Source organism: Marmota monax, unplaced genomic scaffold (genome assembly GCF_021218885.2).
Source record: "Marmota monax isolate L192 unplaced genomic scaffold, Marmota_monax_Labrador192_F-V1.1 WCK01_AAM20220418_F8-fsc00323, whole genome shotgun sequence".
NCBI lineage: Eukaryota > Metazoa > Chordata > Mammalia > Rodentia > Sciuridae > Marmota > Marmota monax.
Window position 1 is genome coordinate 648,304 of NW_026693838.1, and position 10,815 is coordinate 659,118.

Consider the following 10,815-nt stretch of genomic DNA (forward strand, 5'->3'; position numbering starts at 1 on the left):
TTTAGGGTTATGGTTAGTTTTAGTTTTAGGTTTAGTGTTAGTTTTATGCTATGTGTTAATGTTCTGGTTAGGGTTACATTTAGAGTTAGTTTTAGGGTTAGGGTTAATATTAGGTTTAGAGTTAGTTTTAGGGTTAGGGTTAGGTTTATTGTAAGTGTCAAGTTTAGGATTAGGTTTAGGGTTAGTATTTGTTTTAGGGTTAGGGTTTGTTTAGTGTTAGGGTTGGTGTTATGGATACGTTAGGGATCTGGTCATGGTTACAGTACTAATTAGGGTTATAGTTAGTTTTAGGGTTAACTTTATTGTTTGTTTTAGTGTTAGGGTTATGGTTATTGTTAAATTTATGTTTAGGGTTAGGGTTAGCTTTAGGTTTAGGATTATAGTAGGTGTTAGGTATATTATTAATGTTAGGTTTATGATTAGGCATAGTTTTAGGGTGAGTGTTAGGGTGAGGTTTAGGATTAGGGTTAGGGTTAGGGTTATGATTTGTTTAGGGTTATGTTTAGGATAAGGGTTAAGGTTAGGTTTATGGTTAGATTTAGGATTTGGATTAGGGTTTATTTTGGTGAGTGTTAGGGTTAGGGAAAGGGTTCTTGTTAAGGATAGTTTTAGGGTCAGTTTTAGAGATAAGGTTAGGTTTAGTATTAGGGTTAGATAAAGTTTACGGTTAGTGTTAGTTTAGATTTAAGGTTAAAGTTTGGTTTATGTTTTTTTTTTTTTTAGTTTTATGTTTAGTGTTATGGTTAGGGTTACAGTTTTAGTTAGGGTTAGGTTTAGATTTAGGGTGAGTTTTTTGTTTAGTGTCAGGGTTAGTGTTAGGGTTAAAGTTATGATTAGTTTTAGATTTAGTTTTTGGTTTAAAATTTGGTTTAGGTAAGTGTAAGAGTTATGGTTTTAATTAGTGTTAGTGCAAAGGTCAGGTATAGAGTTTGGGTTAGTATTAAGGTTAGGGTTATGTTTAGGGATCATGTTAGGTTTAGTGTTAGGGTTAGAGTAGGGTTAGGTTTAGGGATAGTGTTAGGGTTATGGTTAGGGTTAGACTTAGTTATAGGCTAATGTTTAGTGTTAGGGTTAGGCTTATGGTTAAGGTTAGTGTCAGGTATACAGATAGTATTAGGTTTAGGGTTCATGTTAGGTTTAGGTTTTGTGTTAGGATTTGTGTCACCGTTAGGATGAGTTTTAGGGTAAGTGTTAGGGTTAGGGTTAGGGTTATGGTTAAGGAATGTGTAAGTATTCTGTTTATGTTTACTTCTACGTTTACTATTAAGTTTAAGATTAGTGTTAGGTGTAGTTGTAGGATTAGGGTTATGGTTTGGTTTAGGGCTAGAGTTACGTTTAGTTTTAGGGTGTGTGTTAGGTTTATGTTTAGTGTTTGGATTAGGGTTAGGTTTAGGTTTAGGATCATTTTTAGGTTTATGATTAGGGTTATGTTTGGTTTAGTGTTAAAGTTTGTGTTAAGGCTGTGGTTAGGTTAGTGTTAGGGTTAGTGTTAGGTTTGGGTTTAGGGTAAGTGTTAGAGTTAGTGTTAGTGTTAGGGATAAGTTTAGGAATAGTGTTAGGGTTAGGGTAAGAGTTAAGGTTAGTGTTAGGGATAGGGATAGGGTGAGTGTTAGGTTTAGGGTTAGTGTTAGGGTAATTGTTAGAATTTCGAAAAGGGTAAGGGTTAGGGTTAGGTTTGGGGTTATGGTTAATGATAGGGTTAGTTTTAGAGTTAGTGTTAGTTAAGGTTTAGGGTTAGTTTTAGGGTTAAGGTTAGGGTTACATTTAGTGTTAATGTTCTGGATAGTGTTAGTATTAGAGTTAGGTTTAGGATTAGTGTTAGGGTTAAATTTATGTTTAGGTTTAGTGCAAGGTTTACATTTAGTATGGGGTTAGGTTTTGGTCACTGTTAAGGATAGTGGTAGGCTTAGGGATAGGTTTCATGTTAAGGTTAGTGTTAGGGTTAGAGTTAGGTTTAGTGTTAGTGTTAGGGTTAGGGTTAGTGTTAGCATTAGGGTTAGGCTTATATTTTGGTTTAGGAAATGTGTTAGGTTTATGGTTAGAGTTAAAGTTAGATTTAGTGTTAAGGTTATATTTAGGATTAGTGGAAGTATTAGTGTTAAGTTTAGTTTTAGGGTTAGTGTTAGTGTTATATTTTGGATTTGTTTTAATGTTAGGTTTAGTGTCAGGATTATATTTATGGATTCATTTTGTATTACGGTTAGGTTTACATATAGTTTTAGGATTAAGATAGGGTTAGGGTTACGGTTTGTTTTAGCTTTCGATTTTGTGTTAGGGTAGGGTTACTGTTAGGATTACGTTATGTATTAGTTTCAGGTAAGTTTTAGAGTTAGGGTTAGGATTAGGGATATTGTTAGGTTAGGGTTAGTGTTATTGTTATGTTAGTGTTAATGTTATGGTTAAGTTTAAGGTTTGTTTTAAGGTTATGGTTAGTGTTAGGGTTATGGTTAGGTTTAGGGTTATGGTTATGGTTATTGTTTGTGTTAGGGTTGGGTTAGTGTTAGGGTTTGTTTTAGGGTTAGGTTTTGTTTTAGGTTTAGTTTTAGGTTTTGGGTTATGGATAGGGTTAGAGTTAGGATAAGCATTATTTTTAGGGTTGGGGTTCGGGTTAGTCTTAGTGTTAGGGTTAGGGTTAGGGTTTGTGTGCAAGTTGGTGTTAAGGTTAGGGTTAGTTTTAGGGATAGTATTAGGGTTCCGATTAGGTTTATAATTAGGTTTAGGTTTAGTTTTAATGTGAAGGATAATGTTAGGGTTATGGTTAGGGCTGGCCTTAGGGTTAGGGTTAGGGTAAACATTAGCTTTAGAATTAGTATTAGGGTTACAGATAGGGTCCGTGTTAGGGTTAGGGTTAGGGTTAGTGTTAAATTTATAATTAGGGTTTGTGTTTTGAAAAGCTTAGCGTTACAGTCTGGGTTAGAGTTTGTGTTGAGTTTAGTGATAAGGTTCGTATTATGGTTAAGGTTTGCATTAGTGTTAAATTTAGGTTTAGGGTTAGGGTTAAGATAGGCTTAGCATTACAGTCTGGGTTAGGGTTTTGTTAAGGTAAATGATAGGGTTACTGTTAGGGTTAGGGTTAAGTTATTGCAAGGTTTAGGGTTAGGTTTATGTTTAGTGTTAGGGAAAGTATTAGTTTTAGTGTTAGTGTTAGGGTTAGGGTTACGGTTAGGTTTAGGTTTAGGGTTAGGCTTGGGGTTAATGTTACAATTCATTTTAGGCTTAGTTATAAGTTTAGCCTTAGGATTAAGGTTTATGTTAGTGTTAGGTTTAGTGTTAGGGTTAGGTTATGTGTTAGGTTTCTGTTTAGGGTAATGGTTAGAGTTTTTGTTAAGTTTAGGGTTAGATGAACTTTTAGGTTAGGTTTAATGTTAGGGTTCAGGTTAGTGTTTTGTTTAGGGTCCTGGTTTGTTTTACTGTTAGGTTTCGGGATAGGGATATGTTTATAGGTATGATTAGGACTAGCTTTACATTAGGTTTTAAGTTAGTGTTACGGTTAGTGTTAAGATTAGTGTTAGACAAAAGAGGTGAAGGACCTATACAATTAAAACTACAGAACCCTAAAGAGAGAGATAGAAGAAGATGGAAAGATATACCTCGTTCATGTATAGGCAGAACCAACATCATTAAAATGACATTATTACCAATAGTACTCTACAGGTTTAATGCAATGCCAATCAAAATTGCAATGGTATTTCTCATAGAAATAGAAAAAAAAAACAATCATGAAATTAATCTGGCAAAATATCAGACCCAGAATAGCAAAAGCAATCTTAAGCAGGAAGAGTGAATCAGGCAATATAGCGATACCATATTTTAAACTATACTACAGAGCAATAGTAACAAAAAGAGCATGGTACTGGTACCAAAATATGCTGGTAGACCAATGATACAGTTTAGAGGACACAGAATCCAATCCACAAAATTACAACTATCATATATTAGAAAAAGTTGATAAAAGCATGCAATAGAGAAAAGAAATCATCTTCAACAAATGGTTATGGGAGAACTGGAAAGCCATATGCAACAAAATGATATTGAATCCCTGTCTCTCACCTTGTACAAAAGTTAACTCAAAGTGGATTAAGAAGCTAGGAATCAAACCAGAAACTCTGCATCTAATTGAAGAAAAATTTGGCTCTAATCTCCCCCTCATGAGGGCGGGCTATAAATTCCTTAATAGGACACATGTACCTCAAGAGTTAAAATCAAGTATCAACAAATGGGACTTACTCAAACAAAAGAGTTTTTGTCAGCAAGAGAAATAATAAGAGTGGTAAATATGGAGACTACATCCTGAGAACAAATTTTTTTACCTCACACCTCAGATAGATCCCTAATCTTCAGAGCATACAAAGAACCCCAAAAAATTGAACTATAAGAAAACAAAAAACTCATTCAACAAATGGGCAAAGGATTTGAACAGACAGTTCTCAGAGGAGGATATACAATCAATCAGCAAATATATGAAAAAATGCTCACCATTGCTAGCAATCAGAGAAATGCAAATTAAAACCACCCTAAATTACCATCTCACCCCAGTAAGAAAGGCAGCAATTATGAAGTCAAACAACAACAAATGCTGGCGAGGATGTGGGGAAAAGGTTCACTGGTGCATTGCTGGTGGTACTGCAAACTGGTGTGACCAGTTTGAAAATCAGTATGGAGATTCCTTGAAAAGTTGGGAATGAAACCACAATTTGACCCAGCTATTTCCCTTCTTGGACTATTCCCAAAACACCTAAAAAGAGCATACTACAGGAATACAGCATCATCAATGTTCATAGCAGCATAATTCACAATAACTAGACTGTTGAACCAACCTAGATGTCCTTCAACAGATGAATGGATTAAAAATGTGGCATATATACAAAATGGAATATTACTCAGCAATAAAAAACAACAAAATCATTGTAATTTCAGGGAAATGGATGGCATTAGAGCAGATTAGGCTTAGAGAAATCAGCCAATCCCTTAAAAACACATGTCGAATGTCTTCTTTGATATAAGGGGGGGGCAACTCAAAATAGAGCAGGGAGGAAGAGCATGAGAAGAAGATTATCATCATACAGGGAAAATAGGTGAGAGGGAATGGGAGAGAGAGGGGAATTGCACAGAAGAGGGAAGGAGACAGGCATAGTTATAAAAATATACATATAAGAGGATGTGAGGTGAAGGGGAGGAAAATAAAGAAATAAATTAGAGAGAGTATGAGAAATGAGTTATGGTAGATGGTGTAGAGGGTGGGGAGGAGAGGAGAAGGAAGAGGAGGAGAGGGGGGATAGGAAGGGGATAGGTAGGGCAGCAGAATACAAAAGACACTTGTTTGGCAGTATGTATAAACATGGCTGTATAATCAACGTGATTCTGCAATCTGTACACGGTGGAATAATAAGATTTCATACCCCATTTGACACAAATATATGATATATAATATGTCAAGATCAATGTAATGTTTTTAGCAATCAATAAATTTCTGATGCTTTAAAAATAGAATAGTGTTAGGGTGAGGTTTAGGGAGGGTTTGTGTTAGTGTTAGGTTAGGGTTAGTGTTTGAATTAGGGTTAGGGTTACGGTTAAGGATTAGCTTACATTTAACATTAGGTTTTGTGTTATGGTTAGGGTTAGGGTTAGTTTTATGGTTAAGTTTAGGTTTAGTGTTAGGGTTAGTGTTAGGATTAGCGTTAGTGTTAGAGTTAAGTTTAGGGTTAGGGTAAGGTTATGGGTTAGTATTAGGGTAAATGGTTGGGTTTGTGTTAAGGTTAATGTTAAGGTTAGGGTTAATTTTATGGTTAGGAAGCTTGATATGGTTAGGTTTATTGTTAGGTTAGGGTAAGGGTTACAGTTAGTGTTTGTGTTAGGGTTAGCTTTAGGTTTAGGTTTAGGGGTAAGGTTAGTGTTAGAATTAGGGTTAGGGTTAGGGTTATGTTTAGTATAGGGATATAGTTAATGTTAGGTTTTGTTTAGGGATAGGGTTAGGGTTAGGGTTAGATTATGTGTTAGGGTTCTAGGTGGTTTACGGTTAGAGTTACTATTAGGGTTAGGGTTAGAATTTGTGTGAGGGTTACGTTTATGGTTAGGATTATGTTTTGTGTTAGCTTTAGGTTTAGGGTTGGTGTTAGAATTAGGGTTAGGTTAGAGTTAGGGTTAAGGTTAGGGATACCATTTTTAGCTTTAGGTTAGGGTTTTTGTTAGGTTTAGGTTAGGTTAGGTTTAGGGTGTGTTTTAGGTTTAGGATTGTGGATAGGGTTAGGGTTAGCATTAGGTTTACGCTTAGGGTTACTGTTAGGATTAGGGTTAGGTTTAGTGTTAGTTTTATGGTTAGGATTAGGTTAGGGTTTGTGTTATATCTAGGTTTAGGGTTAGCGTTATGTTTAGGTTTATCGTTAGGAGTAGCTTTAGGATTACTGTTGGGGTTTGGTTTAGTGTTTGGATTAGGGGTAGGGTTAGGGTTAGTGTTGTGTTAGGTTTAGGGTTTGTGATAGCTATAGGGTTAGAGTTAGATTTAGAGATAGAGTTAGTGTCAGGTTTAGGCTTATGATTGGTGTTAATGTTAGTGTTAGGTTTTTGGAAAGTGTTAGGTTTATGGTTTGGGTTAGAGTAAATGTTAGGTATAGGGTTAATATTCTGGTTATAGTAAGTGTTAGTTTTAGGTTTAGTGTAAATGTTAGTGTTAAGGTTAGGTTTAGGTTTAGTCTTAGGGTTACATTAGGGTTTGTTTTAGGTTAGGGTTTGAATTAGTGTTAGGTTTAGGGTTAGTGTAAGGGTTAAGGTTAAGGTTACGTTTAGGTTTTGTGTTAGTGTTAGGGTTACAGTTAGTCTTAGGGTTAGGGTTTGTATTAGGGTTAGGGTTAGTGTAAGTTAGAATCAGGGTTAGTTTTACGGATAATGTTATTGGCTTAGGGTTAGTGTTATGAATATGATAATGGTTAGAGTTAAGTGGTAGGGTTAGGCTTAGTGTTAGAGATAGTGTTAGGTTTAGGTTTAGGGTTATGGTTAATGTTAGGTAAGGGTTAAGGTTTGGGTTAGGGCTAAGTTAGGGATTGTATTAGGGTTAGAGTTATAATTAAGATTAAGGTTAGGGTTAGTTTTAGAGGTAAAGTTAGAATTAGGGCTAATGTTAGTGTTACGGTTAAGTTTAGGGTATGTTTTTGAGTTAGGTTTACGTTTAGGGTAAGTGTTAGGGTTCGTGTTAAATTTACCATTAGAGTTAGTGTGAGGGTTAGGAATAAGTTTAGATTTTGTGTAAAGGGTAGGTTTAGGGTCAGGTTTAGGGATAACATTAGGGATAGGGTTAGCGATTGTTTTAGTGTTGGTAGTGTTTGGGTTAGAATTAGTTTTAGGGTTAGGGTTAGTGTAAGGGTTAAGGGTAGGATTAGGTTTAGGGTTAGTGTTAGTGTTAAGTTTAGGGTTTGTGTTTGGGTTAGGGTTATAATTATAGTTATGGTTATGGTTTTGGTTCTTATTTGGGTTAGGGTTATTTTAGGGTCAGGGTTATGGTCAGGATTTTTGTTAGAATTAGATTTAATGTTAGGGTTATTGTTAAGGTTATTTTTATGTTTGGTGTAGGGCTAGGGTTAGGGTTAGTGTTAGTGTCAGGGTGAGGGTTAGTTTTATAGTTAGGGTTAGGGTTAGTGTTAGGCTTAGGTTTAGTGTTAGATTTTGTGCTAGTGTTAGATTTATGTTTAGTGATAGTGTTCGGGTTAAACATAGGTTAAGATTGTTGGTTTTTGTTTTTTTTTGTTTTTTTTTTTTTTTTTTTTTTACAAATAGTTTAAGGTTTATAGTTAGGGTTATGTTTATGGTTAGTTTTATGGTTAGTGTTAGCTTTAAGGTTAGGTATAGGGTAAGGGTTAGTGTTAGGATTAGGGTTAGTGCAACTGTTATGGTTAGGGTTAAGGTTACTGTTAGATTTATTGTTAGTGTTAGGGTTAGGGTTATTGTTAGTTTAAGGGTTTGTGTTAGGGTTAGTTTTAGGGTTAGTGTTAAAGATAGCATTATGTTTTGTGATAAGTTTTGGTTCAGGGTTAGGCTTAGTATTAGTGTTAGGTTTAGCGTTAGTGTAATGGTTAAGGTTAGGGTTAAGTTTAGGGTTAGGGTTTGTGTTAGTGTTAGTGTTACAGATTCAGTTAGGGTTTGAGTCAGGGTTAAGATTAGGATTAGGTTAGGGTCACTGTTACTTTTATGGATCCTGTGAGGTTTAAATTTATGGTTAGGTTTTGGTAAGATTTTTTATTAGGGTTAGGGTTAGTGTTAGTGTTAAAGTTAGGGTTAGGTTTTGTGTTAGGTTTAGGATTAGGGCAAGGGTTATGATTAGGGATAGTGTTTGGGTTAAAGATAGGTATATGCTTATTGTTAGGGTTATGAATATGATAAGGGTTAGAGTTAGTGTTAAGGTTAGTGTTAGGTGTTGTGCTAATGTTAGGGTTATGTTTACAGGTTTGTTTATGGTTTGTTTAGGATTTGGGTTAAGTTATGCGATAGGTTTAGTGTTAGGCTAGGCATAGATTTAGGGTTAGGGTTTGTGTCAGGTTTAGATTTTGCTTAGGCTTAGGGTTAGGTTTGGTTTAAGGTTAGTTTCAGAATTATGGATACATTTAGGTAAAGTGTTTGGTTGGGGTTAGGGTTTGGGTTAGGTTTGGGTTACAGTTATATTTAGGGTTAGAGTTTTTTTAGGGTTATTGTTAGGTTTATGGATTGAGTTAGGTTTACATTTAGGTTTAGGTTTATGGTTAGTATTCAAGTTAGGGTTAGTGTAAGAGTTAGGGTTTGTTTAGGATTATGGTTAGGTTTAGGGTTAGGGTTTGTTTTAGTGTTAGGATTAGGTTTAGTGTTAGAGTTAGATTTATGATTAAAATTAGTGTTAGGGTTAGGGATAGTGTAAGGGTTTGTGATAGGGTTAGGGTTAGGGTTTGGTTTAAATTTAGAATCAGGGTTAGCTTTAGAGATAATGTTTGTGTTAGTTTTAGTGTTAGGGTTAGGTTTAGGGCAGGTGTTAGGATTAGGGATATAGTTAGGTTTAAGTTTAAGCTAAGTGTTAGTATTAAGATTAATATTACAGTAAGAATTAGTGATAGTGTTAGTGTTAGGGTTAGGGATAGTGTAAGTGTTAGAGTTAGGGTTTGTTTTAGTTTTACAGTTAGGTTTAGGGTTATTTTTAGAGTTAGGAATCGAGTTAATCTTAGAGATATTTTTGGTTTAATTATAGGGTTAGGGTTATGGTTATGATTAGGGTTATGGTTAGTTTTAGAGTTAGCATTAGTGTTAGGGTTAGGGATAGTTTTGTTATGGTTAGGCTTAATTTTAGTGTTTGTGTTAGGGATAGAGTTTGGATTAGTGTTAGGTTTACAAATAGGTTTAGGCTTAGATTTAGGGTTAGGGTTATTGTTAGTATTACTGTAAGCGTTAGGGATGTTAGGTTTGGGCTTAGGGTTTATGTTAGTTTTAGGTTTAGGGATAGGTTTAGGGTTAGTGATACAGTTTGGTTTGGGTTTAATGTTAGAGTTAGGCAGTTTGGTTAGGGTTAGTCTTAGGGTTAGGTTTAGGATTAGTTTTAGATTTAGGTAAGGGTTAAAATTAAGGGTAGGTTAGTTTAAAGGTTCTAGTTTTGGTTAGGTTTTGTGTTTGGGTTAGGGTTAGTCTTAGGGTTAGTGTTAGAGTTCGGATTAGGGATAGATCTAGGGTTAGTATTAGTGTTAGGTTTAGTGTCAGATTAAGTGTTAGGTTTACATTTGGGATTTGTTATATTGATAGGATTAAAGTTTGGTATAGGTTTAGTGTAATGGTAGGATTAGTGTCAGTGTCAGTGGTAGGATTAGGGTTAATGTGAGTGTTAGTATTATGGTTAGGATTCATATTAGGTTTAGGGTTAGGTTTAGGGTTAAGGTTAGTTTTAGGGTTAGGGTAAGGGTTAGTGTTAGAGTTAGAGTTAAGGTGAAAAATAGAGTTAGTGTTATTTTTTTTAATGTTAGGATTAGGGTTAGGGTTATTTTAATGATTTTGGATAGGATTTGGGTTATCTTTAAAATAGGGTAAGGCTTAGTTTAGGGTTAGCATTAGGATTAGTTTTTGTGTTAGGTTAAGAATTTGTGTTAGGGTTATAATTAGTGTTAGGGTAAGGGTTTAGTTTTTGTGTTATGGTTAGTTTTAGACTTAGGGTTAGAGTCAGATATAGTGTTAGGGTTTGGGTTTGAGTTAGGCTTTGTGTTAGGACTATGCTTAGTGTTACTGTTATGTTTCTTTTATGGTTAGGATTAGTGTTAGGTTTAAGATTCAAGTTAGGGTTAGCATTAAATTTAGCATTTGGGTTAGGGCTAGTGGTAGGTTTATTTTTACGGTTAGTGTTAGTTTTCGTGTTAGTGTTAGGGTAGGGTGAGGCTATGTGTTAGTGTTCTGTTTAGAGTTATGTTTGGAGTTAGTTTTAGGGATAGGGTTAGATTTTGATTTACTGTTAGGTTGAGTGTTATATTTTGTGTTTTGGTTAGAGTTAGGGCTAGGTTTAGGATTAGGTTTGGGTTTGTGTTTAGGTTAATGTTATGGTTATGTTTTTGTGTTAGGGTTACCAGAAATGTTCGTTTTAGAATTTGGGTTACGTTTAGGATTAGGTTTGCTTTAGGGTTACAGTTTGGGTTAGGGTTTGTGTTAGGGTTAGGTTTAGAAAAGGGTTAGCATTAGCGTTAGGGTTAGGTTTATTGTTAGGGTTAGTGTTAGGGTTTGTATTAGGGTTAGTGTTAGGTTTAAGGTTAGGTTCAGTGTTAGGTTTAGGTTTAACATTATTGTAAATTTTAGGTTTAGGTTTAGGGTTAGGGTTAGTGTTATCCT